The sequence below is a fragment of the Panthera uncia genome (genome assembly GCF_023721935.1).
Source record: "Panthera uncia isolate 11264 chromosome A1 unlocalized genomic scaffold, Puncia_PCG_1.0 HiC_scaffold_17, whole genome shotgun sequence".
Classification (NCBI taxonomy): Eukaryota; Metazoa; Chordata; class Mammalia; order Carnivora; family Felidae; genus Panthera; species Panthera uncia.
The window spans coordinates 17,170,658-17,185,696 of NW_026057577.1; positions in this window are offsets into that span (position 1 = coordinate 17,170,658).

Genomic DNA, 15,039 nt, shown 5'->3' on the forward strand with positions numbered 1-15,039 from the left:
ATAAATTCAATTCTCCGGGTGGAACCCAGACATCAGTATTTGTAAAAACTTATCCAAAATTCCAATTAGGCCACCAATCTTTAAAACCAATGCCTTGCTACTCAAAGTGGGGCCAGGCAACGTGGCATTGGCATCGGCTGGGAGCATATCATACATGCAGAATGATCTGGCGTCCACTGTGGCCTCTGCTTCTAATTTTGTGATGCTATGAATTGTCCTTTGAGACAGTACTTGAGAAGACAGACAGAAAAAGACCCGTCCTCAAGGAGAGGGGAAGAATGGAGAGCCCTTAACCCTGGAGGTGGATATGAAGAGAGTATTAGGTGTTTTAAAGAAATACCAGTGGGCCCATCACACTCTTCTTCTGTTTAGTGTGTCTGTGTGTTTAATGTGTAACTGTGGAAATCATATTCAACTGTAATTTCCTATGCAGAAAGTTAAAAATCATATAGAAAGGGAGACATCTTTTCTGAATGGGATAGGTAGAAGAGAGAACAATTTTTCAATAAGGGATCTTCATTTTTAATTTTTATTTTTTTGAGAGAGAGAGAGAGAGACAGAGCATGAGCAGGGGAGGGGCAGAGAGAGAGGGAGACATAGAATCCAAAGCAGGCTCCAGGCTCTGAGCTGTCTACGCAGAGCCTGACAGGGAGCTCGAACTCATGAGCCATGAGATCATGACCTGCGCTGAAGTCGGACGCTCAACCGACTGAGCCACCCAGGTGCCCCTACTTTTTAAATCGTAGAGTAGCTTTTCCATTGTTATTTCTCAAGATTTTCTAAAATCTATACATAAAAAATCAAATTATCCAGAAGCTACCCATCTGACAGTGTTGTAATGAAGACCAAACACAGCAAAGCAAGGACTAAAACCCATCCTCAGTGTTCCTCCTCAACCACCACTGGGGGGGCTTCCCATGAATGTCAGCAAGACACAGGATATATTTTATGACTTCATGACTCAGTAGAGTGCCATAATGTATGCCAAAGACATTCCTCTGTTTACGCAACACGCATGCACACACACACACACACACACACACACACATATGAATACACAGTCAGTGTCTACCACGTGCACAGCTCTGTCCCACGTGGTAGAAAGGCAACCATAAATCTAGGGTAATAAATGTATATAGCTTTTGATGAAATGTGGAAAGTCTGAGTTAAACCGGATAAATTTGGAAAATATAGCCATCTGTTGCGATGTTGTGCTCATATCCATAGGAATATCGTATAACTGTATTTCTTTTCCTTCTACGGTATTTGTTCTTGCAGTTGCCCAGCCAGTCAGGAACAAGGAAGGATTTAACAGCTATTATTTGTGGTCAGCAGTGCTAGCTGCCTTCTCAGGATCCTTTCTCTTGTTCTTCCCAATTAGGAGAAACCAGTTAAATGTTCTCAGGTAAAATCACTTTACCGGACGCACTGGAAATTAGGAACGGTCACGTGACTGTTCTGGCGAATGAAAAGCCAGTAGAAAGCATACGGTGCCTCTGAATGTTTTGTGGAGGAAGAAGCTTGCCTGGCATTTGTCCTTTGCCGCTTTTCCCTTTCGGGCAGAGCAGCACCTCTTACAGCCATGAGAACAAAAATTACATGCCAAAAAGGGACCAGAAGAAAAGAGGTAGAACCCGGTTCCGTGAGCAGCTACACAGGCCTTGGACTCTCCCCCCAAATTATGTGAGTAAAATAAGCTCTTTTCATTGACTAAGTCTCTTCCATCTAGCTTCTGGGAAGAGTAGCCCAATATAAAACCGAAACGAGGTACTTATCCTCAAGAATAAAGAGTCTACATCTGGTCATTGGAATAGAGCAGCGTTTCACAAATTATATTTTGTCTACCATTAGCTTTGGGAAATATTTTAGCTGTGCTTCAGGATAAAAGTATGTTTTGCTAGTTTGGAAAAACAAAACCGAAAACAAAAACACTGTGCGGAGAAAATCCTTTGATAGATTATGATGTGCCACCTTCAAAAGTCTGGGGCTTAGTCCCCAGTCATTGGCAGTGCTGCTGGCCCTGAGATGTTAGCTTTCTCAGAGAGTTGCCATTTGCTAAAGAAAGTCACCTTGCCCAAGAGCACACCCTTTCCGAGGACAGCTTGTCCCCAGTGAGTGGTTTTGTGGGGGTGTACAGACCCAGCTCCTCATCCAACCGGATACAACCCCAAAAAGCCATGCAAATTCAGAGCTCCCCATGGCTTTCACCCAACGTCCTCCTCTGCTTTATCCTGCTCTCCTCCTCTCCCTTCCCTCCCCCTCCTCTTCTCTCGTCTTCCTTAGGTGTTGTTTCCCCAAGCCATCTGCAATAAACTACGCACTCATCGCTAAATCAGAGTCTGTTTACCAGGGAACTCAATCTGTGAAAGCATATTAGGCACATTCAAGTCTTGAAGAATCTCCGAATTTAAAAGCAACTGGTTCCTCTGTGTTGGGTGCTTCAACGGATCTGTAAACCCAAGGATTTTTCCTCTGGAACGTTTGTTTGTCACATCCTCCAGGATTTGTCTTAGTAGGAGTTCGGGTCCTAGTGGAATCAATTTTAGATTATTGTACCTACATGGAGTTTGTTATGGTAAAGGCCCAGTGTCAAGACAAAATGTATTTGTCAGGGCAGAGCTATTTAGCCAGATTAAAAAAAAAAAAAAAATACAGCCAAAGTTATATTCTGTTTTAATACAACTTCATTTGTTTGCTAATCATCTCAAGTTGATACTTAGCCTGTGGGCATTATTACTGTATCCCATGGTTCCCAGGCTACAGGCCCAGACATAATCCATCAATCTCGTTTCCCTGCTGAAGGTTGAACTACATCCTAAGTCCCCAAAGAAATGTCCTCTCTGAACTATGGCATTTATCAAAAATCAATATAAGAAATGGCCATACAGGAAAAAAAAGTTTCCCTATATTTTTTTTTTATAAAACTGTTATTGAAACCATCATATATTTTCAAAGTCAATGGCTTTATAAGGGACCATAAAATAAGTTCTCCTTAAAGTTAGTGCTCGAAAAAAAATCTGCTTGTATAGAAAAACTGGCATGCTTTTTTTTTATTAGCTAATAAGAACCTTATATAACTTGTGTTTTCCTTTTCGTCTTGCCTGCCAGGAAAAGGTCAGAAGTAAAGTTTGCATTCAATCTCAGTAGCCATCCTTAGCTCAGTGATTTCTCATTGTACCCATGCCAACTTCACCCCTTTCCTTTGTCCTTATTTCTTTATTCTTTCTTTTGAAATATATTTGACATATAGCATTATATAAATTGAAAGCATTCTATACATTTATCCTTTTTCATGATTGTGACACATCTGTGTCTTCTATTATAAGTCACTGCTAGAACCTTCTGAAAGTAAAGTAGGCTGAAATAAATGTTTCTTCAGGTTTGTTTTTTTTTTTTTCCCAGCTTATACCCCAGGCTGCTCAATCCCTTTGCTTACCTGATGTCAAACCCCAAAACAACTATGTGTGTAAAGCAGTGCTGATTCAAAGTGTAAGACAACTGTTACTTTCAAGTTGCTCATTGTCTTTTGAGGATGGGAGAAGTCATAGACACACAGAGGTCAAGTGCAAGAGAGAAACAGTATGTGTGGGGCTCCTGGGTGGCTCAGTTCATTGAGCGTCCAACTCGATTTCATCTCAGGTCATGATCTTGTGGTTGTGGGTTCGAGCCCCACGTTGGGCTCTGCCCTGAGCAGAACCTGCTTGGGATTCTCTCTCCCCCTCTCTTGACCTCTCCCTGAGCACATGCTCTCTCTCTGTAATAAATAAACCAAGAGGAAGAAAGAAAAGAAAGAAAGAAAGAAAGAAAGAAAGAAAGAAAGAAAGAAAGAAAGAAAGAAAGAAAAAGAAAAGAAAGAAACTGTATGTGTAGTGGGGGCTTAGTTCTTCAGAGTTGGGAGAAATCACTTTGAGTTTGGCCAAGGCCAGGCAGGTGCCCTGTAAGGTTAAAATTTAATAAAGGTGGACAGATACACTCAGATATACTGATTGACCACCCCTGTCCCCATATAATTCTATTATCAAAATGACAATTGCAGATATGAACACAGCATTACATGTCCACGGCAACTGGCCGGTAGCTTGTCCAACTCAGAGAATTTTGGAAAATGTTTAGTGAGTCCTTAACTTGATCAAGTGGTATTTTCCAACCCACAGGCAGGTGGGCAATGATTCAGAAGTGAGTTCTCTGTATAATTCAACTTGTCTTCTTGCTCTAACCCAGACCCAGGGCCAAGGTCATAGACCCTTAGACCTTCACTATGACCCTTCCTGTGACAACACCACGTGTCCCTCCTCTGGCGGCCATGACGGTAACCCTGCTCAGCTGTCTTCAAGAGAAGCTACCGTGGGACATGCCTCCCACACCATTGTGGTGCTCACCTCAGGGCCACACTCCCTGCCCTGTTTTTCTTGGACAATGACTGGGCACAGAAGGGGTATTAGAGCCCAAACATTATCTTCTTGCCAGCTGGACTGGGAGTCTCCTTAATCTCGCCATTATTTTCTCCACGATACTCTGCTGTCTGAGGCTCTTCCCATGTGATTTCTGGCCCTTCCCTCTCTCCTTCCACACATGTCAACACTGCATCCCAGTCTGAAGGCTCCCCCTGCCTGATCCTGCCCCCTCTCCTTTATCCTTCAGACGTGTGTCCCTCAAGGAAGTTCTTACACATCTAATCCCATTTAGGTGGTCGCTTCTCAGACGACCTTAACTCACACACTCCTTGACCCTCCTCCTAGGTCTTCCCCCTGAAACTTCCCCCTACCACTCAGTTCAAGGCTCAGCCCCCTCTTGGGTTCAGCATTCAGCATGGGCTCTCCTCTCTTGCCCCGCAAGGCAGGGTGTGGAGTGGGGTGAGGATGGCGTCAAGGATCTTCCACGTGGAGGTAGGTGGGGCTACCAGCCTTCTCTTCTCATGGCAAAGATGAACTTAGTGCTACCATGGATACTGTCTGTAACTTACACTGAAAGAGTAACTTGAGTTACTCTTCCTTCCTCGTGCAACTTGGGTTACATCACAAAAAAGCCTATTCTGTGTCCTTAGCCCCCATAAGTTCCAAATGCACAGGCCAGGTCTTGGCTTGGTGGGAGAAAGAGCAGGGCCGGTGGGGCAGGGAGAGGTGGTATGTGACGGAGGAAAACTCACCCTACAACACAGGTAAAGCATGTTCTAACTGAGTTCAAAGAAAAGAATTGTCAATGAGAGGTGGAAGAGAAGTTCTCTTTTACATTAAGCTCCTCTCCCTCAATGCTTTTTTTTTTTGCATCCATTTCCCATTGCTCAAAAAATCTTGAGGTGCCTGGGGGGCTCAGTCCATTAAACATCTGACTCTTGATTGCAGCTCAGGTCATGATCTCATGGCTCATCCAGTTGATCCCCACATCAGGGTCTCCACTGACAGCATGGAGCCTGCATGGGATTCTCTCTCTCCTCTCTGCCCTTTCTCTTCTCACGCACATGCACGCTCTCTCTCTCTCTGTCTCTATCTCAAAATAAATAATAATAAAAAATCTTTTCACAGGTGACTAACTCACATTCCCTTCTCTCCCCTCAGGCTCCTCCTTCACATCATCAGCCTCCACATATATACTAACTTAGCACAAAGAACATGTAAGCAAATTACTAGAGTTACTCATCACTATAGCATTTATCTCCCTTACATTCATCGCTATTGAAAGAGCTGTATTTTTAAACATAAACATATTTAAAACTTTCATGAACTTGGTCCAAGCAGTAAATTGCAGGTACAGGAAGTAAATATTGAGTAAATTGAGAAGTGACTAGTTGTTACTGATGGTGGTTGCCTTCTTCAATTCATGTGCAAGATTTATAGTCACAGCCTATTTCCAAAACCTGTCCAGGCTTTAAAGAGAAAAGAACAATTCTATTTGTGCCTCGGCTGAATAGATTCTTGGCAACATGGCTGCAAACCTCGAGGCTTATCTGGATCCATGCACAAATCTGCAAGAACAATCCGGCCACGTCACATTCCCAACAGTTGCTGAATGGTAATGATAAGTCTCCAGCAGGAAGTAATTTATCCTTAAGTTTTAGAGTGGTCAGAAAAGGATGGAACACGCTTTCTGTTTGTATCTATAAGAGCAGCTTTCCAAGTGAATTCCTAGGTATCGTTCCTTCCTAGAATTACATTCTGAAAAATCACACCTCTGATTTCAGCGCCATTTTGCTAGAACTTTTCTTGGTCCAATGGACACTTAAAAATAGTTACTTTATTTCATACTCCTTCTAGACAAGACTCAAAGAATTGAATCCCGTGCCCCTTCTGTTTTTCAGACATACCACAAACCCTAAGGAGCACACACAGCCCATACCATAGAAAATGTTCAGCAAGAGAGTTTCTCAATTGGCTACCTAACCAAGTAAATGTCCTTGCTTGGAGGAACCGATTTTAAAATAACGTTGAGGTCCATCCCTAAGCCCTCAAAAGAGAATAACATTAAAAACCAGGGATGAAAATGTCTTCTCTTGGGCAGTGAGTATTGCAGAATGTGTCAGATGAAGTTTCAAATACGTGTCAGCATTTTCCTAAACACAAGTTCAGACCCCACGGTCTCCTTAAACATTGCAGGTCTGGCTGACATTCGTTCCTGGAGGATTGTGCTGATAGAAACCATCACCATAGAAGTGGCTCTACCAACTCTACCTGCCATTACATTTTCTTATTGTAAGGTAAGAGCACACTTTCTTCTGCTTTTTGGTAATAAACATGTGGAAAGCAAAAGCATGGTACTCTGAGCAGAGACTTGAGAGGTCAGCGCCCTGCCCCCCATACTTGCTAGAAGTAGTACATGTATACCCTCTCAGATAATGGAAGCATGGACTAAGTTTATTAACTCTCCAGAGAATGAGATTCCACCAACCCTTTCAGTAACTTTTGTTTCTGAGTTAAATTAATGACAGCCATTTCTTCCTCCAGGCCTACTCATGTCAGTGGGCCTGCCTTCCAAGAAAAGCTCTCATTCAGACTGATCGAGTTGACCATGACAAGTACTCAACCCCGTGCAAATACAGAAAGAGGGAGGAAGAATCAGCTCTGGAAGGAGATCATTGAAAGAGAGGAATCAGATAGCACTTTGAGTGCCAAGTCTAATAACCCTAAAAGTACTAAAATGGGTCCCCTCAGAAAGCCATGTTTTACTAGCATACATGGGGGTCAAAAAGATGAGAACCACCTGAAAGCAGATAACTAGCTTATATTCCTCTTGACTCATGGAATAAATAGTCATGAAGGACAGACTTCTCGGGGTCATACATCAACTTGTTGGAGTATTTGTTATAATTCAGTGTTTAAAGGCATCACACCTACATAGACAATTCTTACTGACAAGTTTGTACTCAACAGCCAGTACTATATGCTTCTAGTAACAGATACCCTTACATGAATTTAGTATAATACGGCTAAAATCTAGTTTAAGTACACCTCTCCTCCCCGCCAAGTTCCCGCAAAAATCTTTTACATTGGAATTACCTGATTCACTTCCATATTAGTGTGGGATATCCAATATGGCTTGTTAACATGGCTTACCATATTTTCTGGGCATAAGTGTTTATGGGAAGAACTTGTGTACAAGACTTTGGACATGTGACTCATATAAACTGGAATAACAGCATTGTTGCTAAAACCTAGGGCTTGCTTTGAAGCCTCATCGTAGTGTTCCTGGGAAACCATTAAGCAAAATGCCCTGAAGGATAGGAAAAATTGCACTGAGCAATAAAATGTCAACAGACTACAGAATTTGAACATCAAGCACTTTCATCTAAACATGCCCTTCTCTCCTTTCACTTGGCAGGGGTTTGGTTTTTAAAAAGTAATAAACTCAAGCACTCCAGTTGACCTGGGGATGTGTTTAAGAAATCCAACCCTAGAGCCAGAAGCATTGTGACCTTTCGTATGGACTCCCTACCTCAGAAAAACCATTGAATGAGAAATATAAACAGAAAAGGAGAACAGAAATCTGTGTCTTGATTGTCTAGGTCTTCGATTTTTTTTAAGAACAGGGTGCACAACAAAACTCTCGGCCAGAAGGAACAATCTTAAAATCTGTTGAAACAGGTGGCCAGTACTTACTGTCTCATGAACAGCAAATTAATATAACCAGAGCACAGTATAAGATGGATATGAGCAAGGAAAACCAATCCACAAGCCTGTGTAACCTTATAAACCTGGGGCAGACACAGTTGGGTCTCAGAGCAAGACTGCAGTCAAGAAACAGCTTCCCGCAACCAAAAGCAATTTCAATAACTCAAACCCTTTCCTTAGGTTTCCTGAGAACCATAAAGGGGATCCAGATTCAAATACCATAACAATATTTATTAAAACCCCCTTCCTTCTTCTACTCTGCACCCCCACCGTCACACTTGGTGCCAATACAGAGCCTTTCCATTCACAATTCCCTATAATATCTCTCAACACATAATTCTCCTTTTTCTGCCTTTCTTCACTATTTTTTGTATCACTTCATCATGCATATTGACCTTACCTCTCTGTTAGCAGAAAAAAAAATTTTTTTTAGGAAGAAAAACAATCTGGAAATTGATTTGGTAATTAGAGAATTCTCTTTGGCTGGATAGAGTAGAGGAATGACAGCAGTCATCCCACATTAATAATTTGATCCTAACATAACTGTGTCATGAATTAAAAATGACAAGTGGGGGAGGGCTATGCTTTCAATATATCCTTAAAACTGAGACCTGAAAAATCTGACATATGTTTGCCTAGCTCTAGAGATAATGTTCACCTAGAAAAACTCATTGGATTAAAGCACAGAGAATAGCTCTGTGCTCTATCTCAAAAGAATGAAGTTTCCTCCTGGAAGGACAAATCTGATAGGTTACCAAGGGGAGGTCTAGAATTTCCTAGAGAAAGAAGCGGAAGGAGGCAATTGTACCCACTGGGAAATGTCACATGGTTTGGAATGGTAAATCGGGGTTTGCCTGTACATGACTGGCCTGAGTTTTCCAATAGGTTCTATCCCAGCAATTCAAGGGCTGTGAACCCAGATCCTGTTAAGAGTCAAGCCGTGGCCTAATCAAGTGACAAGGCTAGGTAAGAGTTATGACAAAATGGAAGGAGCCTACCCTTTCTAAAGTAATTACTCCTTTCCCACTAATTCTTACCATGTAGGAATTTTGGCTTAGTGCTGTCAGATTCACACTTTTCCAAGAGAATCTGAAAATCCAGATGCTATATGTAAGACCCTCCCCCCACAATCTTGGGTGTTGGCACTTGACTATTTTTCATCTCTGTGAATGCCAAATGACCATGCCTAAGGGCTGCTGCAGCCCACAGACCACATCAACTCTGCGGGGAAAAATTAAACATGTAAAATATGTAGGGTTAGGCCCAAGAAGTCGGTACAAAATGGGAAACTGCTTTGAAAGAGCATAACATAACAACTTACATAACAACTCCACTTTTAGAAAGCTATACAATGTAGGGGCGCCTGGGTGGCTCAGTCGGTTAAGCGTCTGACTTCAGCTCAGGTCACGATCTCACGGTCCGTGAGTTCAAGCCCCGCGTCGGGCTCTGGGCTGATGGCTCAGAGCCTGGAGCCTGCTTCCCATTCTGTGTCTCCCTCTGTCTCTGCCCCTCCCGTTCATGCTCTGTCTCTCTCTGTCTCAAAAATAAAATAAACGTTAAAAAAAAAATTTTAAAAAGAAAGCTATATAATGAAAAAATGTCTTCATTATACAAAAGTTAATGTATGAGGATATTTATCACAACACTTTGTAACTGAAAAATTGGAAATAACTAAGCTAGCCAACAACAGCAATTTAGTTTAAATAAATTTCGTGTGATACTTCCGTAATGTACTAAACTGTATTCACTAAGAAAGGTGCTGCAGGGAATTATTTATCAGAAAGGTGTTCTTGATATTACCATAAAGGAAAACGGCAGGTTAAAAATACAAATAAAATATAATTCCGTTTCCTTATATGTTTAAATGTTTGTGTGTGTATCTTTGGTTCAAAGAAGAAATTACGAAGGCAGTTAGAAAAAAGCTTTAAAATGAAAAATAGAGAAAACACAATCCCACAATCCCACAAATTGTGGGATATAGCATCAGCAATGCTAAGTGGCAAACTTTTAAATTTAATGCATATATTGAAAAGAAGAAAAGTCTAAAATCATTTATATAAGTTTCCACATTAAGAAGCAATAAAAAGAGGGGACGCCTGGGTGGCTCAGTCACTTAAGCATCAACTTCAGCTCAGGTCATGATCCCACAGTTCGTGGGTTCAAGCCCTGTGTCAGGCTCTGTGCTGACAGCTCAGAGCCTGGAGCCTGCTTCAATTTCTGTATCTCCCTCTCTCTCTGCCCCTCCCCTGCTGTCTGTCTGTCTGTCTGTCTGTCTCTCTCTCTCTCTCTCTGAAAAATAAGTAAACTTTTAAAAATTTTTTAATGTTAAATAATATATAATTTGAATTAGTTATTTTTTAAAAAACTTGGTGAAAATTTCAGATCAAGATAGTTCCACTAGTGAACTCTGTCCAGTGTTTAAGAAATGATGCTGATTTCACAGAAATTCAGAAAATCAAGGGAGGGGGTATATTTCCCAATTCATTTTATTACCCTGATATCAAAATCAGATAAATACATAAAAAGAAAACTGCAGATAAATATTCCTTGTGAAAATAGAAGCCAAAAATCTTCAACAAAATTTTAGCAAACTGAAGCTGGCAATACAGAGAAGAATAATACATCTTTACCCAGTGGGGCTTATTTCAGGGATGCAGGGTTGATTTTTACAATTTTTAAACGATTCAATATGATGTACCACAAAAAAACAATAAAATAGAAAAACATATGACTATATTAATAGTTATAGTAAAAGCATTTGACAAAACTTAATATCCCTTCACAAGTAAAAACTTGTAGACATTGAGGAAAAAGGTACACTTTTAACACGATAAAAGCCATCAGAAAAGCCTACAGCTAATATTCTATATAATGGTGAAAATGTTACTATCTCCCTTGAGATTAAAATTAGGAATAAAGCAAGGATGAGCAATCGAATCGCTACAAATTGTAATGGAATTCCTGGACTTGTATTAATGCAAGGAAAAGCAATAAAATGCCTGCAACTTGGAAAAGAATAAAATTGTCTTCATTCACAAATGACATGATTGTGTGCAGAGAAAATACTAAGGAATATACAAAGTAAACTACTAGAATTAGGAAGTGAATTTTGCTTGGTCTCAGGATATAAGGTCAATAAACAAAATAAATTGCATTTTTATATAGTATCAGTGAATAATTACAAAGTGAAATTTTAAAAATATTTTGCAATAGCGTCAAAAAGGAGACTACTTAGTAAAAAACTGAATACATGTAAGACTTGTACACTGAAAACTACAAAACATTGAAGACAAGAAACACAAGAATAAAGTTTGTTTATGGATTGAAATTTCTATATTGTTAAGATCTCGATTGTCCCAAATGGGTCTGTAGCTCCTCTACAATCCCAATCAAATTCCTGAAAGAATTTTATTTTTTAAGAAATTGGCATGTTGATTTCAAAATATATAAATATAAATATAAATATATAAATGTATAAATATTAAATAAATATATATAATATATAAATAAATGTATAAAATATATATAAATATATTATTATATATAATTATATATTTAAATATTTAAATATTTATATATATAAAAATTTATATATAAATAAATATCTATATATATATAAATATTTAAATATTTAAATATTTAATTATATATAATCATTTAATCAATAGAATTGAATCAATAGAATTATTGATCTATTTAATCAATAGAATTAAATATAGATTTATATATAAAAATTATTATATATAAAAATATATAAATATATAAACATATATAAAAATATGTTATATACATAAATATTATAAATATATATTTCAAAATATATAAATATATATATTTTTATATATATGTAGAAATGCAAAGGATATAGAAAAGCCAAAATACCTTTGGAAAAGAGGGGGAAAGTGAAAGGATTTACCCTCCCAGAATTCAAGATTTGCTGCAGAACTACAGAACTCAAGACTGTTGTATTGGTAGATAGCTATATACATCAGTGGAGCAGAATAGAATCCAAAAGTAGAGAGACCCACACATATATGCTCAGCTGAGTTTTGACCACATTCTCAGGGTAATTCAGTGGGAAAAGGACAGAATTTTCAACAAGTGGTCCTAGGACAATTGGATATCTGTGTGGATGTGATGGTGAAATTATGTGTCAATTTGGCTGGGTCAGTTTGGCAAAATAATGTTTGTCCAAATATGTAGCCAAACATTATTCTGGATGTTTCTTTTAGGATTTTTGTTTTCATTTTCTGATGAGATTAATATTTAAATTGGCGGACTTTGAGTGAAGCAGACTGCCCTCCCTAATTTGGGTGGGCCTCATCTAATCAGTTGAAGGCTTTAATAGAATGAAAACTGATGTCCCCTGAGCCAAAAGGAATTCTACAAGCAGACAGCCTTTGAACTGCATCTCTTTCCTGAGTCTCCAGCCTCTGCATCAGATTGTGAACTTACCAAGCTTCTGTGACCACATGAACTCACTCCTTAAAAGCTCTCTTTCTCCCTCCCTCCCCCTCCCACCCTAGAGAACCCTGACTAATACAATGGATAAAAGAAACTTGAATGCTAGAGCATAATAAAAATGAACTCAAAATGGATCGTAGACCTATATATAGAAGTCTAACGTTTGAAATTTCTAGAGGAAGTATGAGAAAAATACTTGTGACCTTGGATTGGAAGCAAGGATTTTCCTGGACAGGGCGCCCTAACAACAAGAGAAAAAAATAACTCGGAATTAAGCAACGTAAAAAATTTGCTCCTCAAAAGACACCACCAAGATAACAAAAGATAAGCCACAGACAGCATAAAATAACCACAGTACATATTTCTGACAAGGGATTGAAATCCTGAATATATAAAGTACCACTACTCAATTTTAAGATCAAACTATCTGAACCAGTATTTCACAAAAGAAGATAGACACGTGGCAAACACACAGTCACCTTCATCATTAATTAGGGAAATGCAAATTAAAGCAAATGAGACACCACTGAATGGAACATCATATAGTCACAAGAATGGCTAAAAAGACTGACATTAATACCCAGTATTGTCGACGGCCTCAAGCACTGAAACTCTCTTGCACTGACGGTGGGAATGCGAAATGGTACAGACACCTGGCACTTTTTTTATAATTTTAAACATACACTAACCACATTTCCTCAGGAGGAGTGAAAACATAGCCACAAAGAGCTTATACCAAAATGTTTACAGAAATGTTATTCATCATAGCACAAAACTGGAAAAAGCCCAAATGTCCATCAATAGGCGAACGGTTAACCGAGTCTTCATACTTTGATTCAGTGGAATACTACTTCGTGACAGAAAGGAACAAACTAGTGATAGATGCAATGTAGATTCGTCTTAAAAACATTATGCTGATGGGACGCCTGGTGGCTCATTCGGGTAAGCGTCCTACTCTTGGTTTTGTGAGTTAGAGCCCTGCGTCAGGCTCTGCCCTGGCAGCATGGAGCCTGCTTGGGATTCTCCCTTTCCCCCTCTCTCTCTCTCTGTCCCTCCCCAGCTGGTGCTGTCTCTGTCTCTCTCAAAATAAATAAACTTAAAAACAAATAAATAAACATAAACATTGTGCCGAGTCCGAGGAGGAGCCTGACATAAAAGGATATATGCTGTGATTCCTTTACACAGATTTCAAGAACATTCAAAACTAATCTACACTGACACAAACAAGGAGTGTTGCCTGGTGGGTGGATCTGGCCAGTAAGGGGGTTGCCTGCAAAGTCACGTGGTGGAAATTTTACGTGTGTTGGAAACGTTCTATGCCATGACTGGCGTGGTGGTTTCACCCACTGGACAGTACGATTGATGCATTTCATTACATGCAAATTGTACTTCAATAAATTGAGAAAGTAGATTTTGGGAAGACATTCTCTTCAGACGGTTCCAATTCCACGGCACAGCTGCTCAAGACCTTCTGCACGCTGCGATGTCTGCCTGCAAACTCATGCAGAGCTTTTCCCCATTTTCTAGGGATCTCTGTGCTATGATTCTAGGGATCAGCACACATATCCCCCAGCCCTTGTCTGCTCCACTAGAAGAGGTGTTTATGTAGGAAGTGATCTCAGGTCTGGCTGGCTGGGCCTCAGAGTCACCTGGCGTGCCCACTAAAAACACATGTTCCCGGTGGCGCCTGGGTGGCTCAGTTAAGCGTCCGATTTTGGCTCAGGTCATGATCTCATGGTTCATGAGATCCAGCCCTGCGTAAGGCTCTGTGCTGCCAGCTCAGAGCCTGAATCCTGCTTCGGATTCTCTGTCTCCCTCTCTCTCTGCCCCTCCCCTGTTCGTGCTCTCTCTCTCAAAAATAAATAAACAGCAACAACAAAAATTGTTAATGCATGTTCCTGGGCCCTATCCTTGGAAACTCTACTTGAAGTCCAAGACTAATGCCACAGTGCTGTCCTGTGTTCATTGTTCACATTCCTAACTATGCTAGATGTGAGTCACTGCTACAAGGCTCTGTTGAAACTCGATTCCCCCTTGTGTCCAGGCTGGCCTTACTGGACACTGGCCTCACTTTTTAATAACAGCCTTTCTCAAACTTCAGCATCTTAAGGGACAAAATGATGTCATTCTGATCATTTATGTAGCAAATTATGAGGGCTCCGAGACAAATTAACAGCTCAGTCTTTTTGTAGGGTCCCCATCCCTCAGTAACGCCAAGAACCTCCGGGGAAGGAGGTTACCTGGACTCAGGAATCAGCCCTACTCATCATCACTGCTTGTCAGGAGAAAGGGAGTTCACACTTCCCCCTGAGATTCAGGATTAAGGATAAAATCCTTTAATGGCAAAGCGAAAATGAGGGTCGCTGCTCTGGCTCCACGTCAAGGTGATTCTAAGGGGTTCTTACTACTCAACTGTTTTTGTGAAGTCAGAGTATGTTTCTCTGCATTCTGTGCTGCAAGACTGTACAAATTG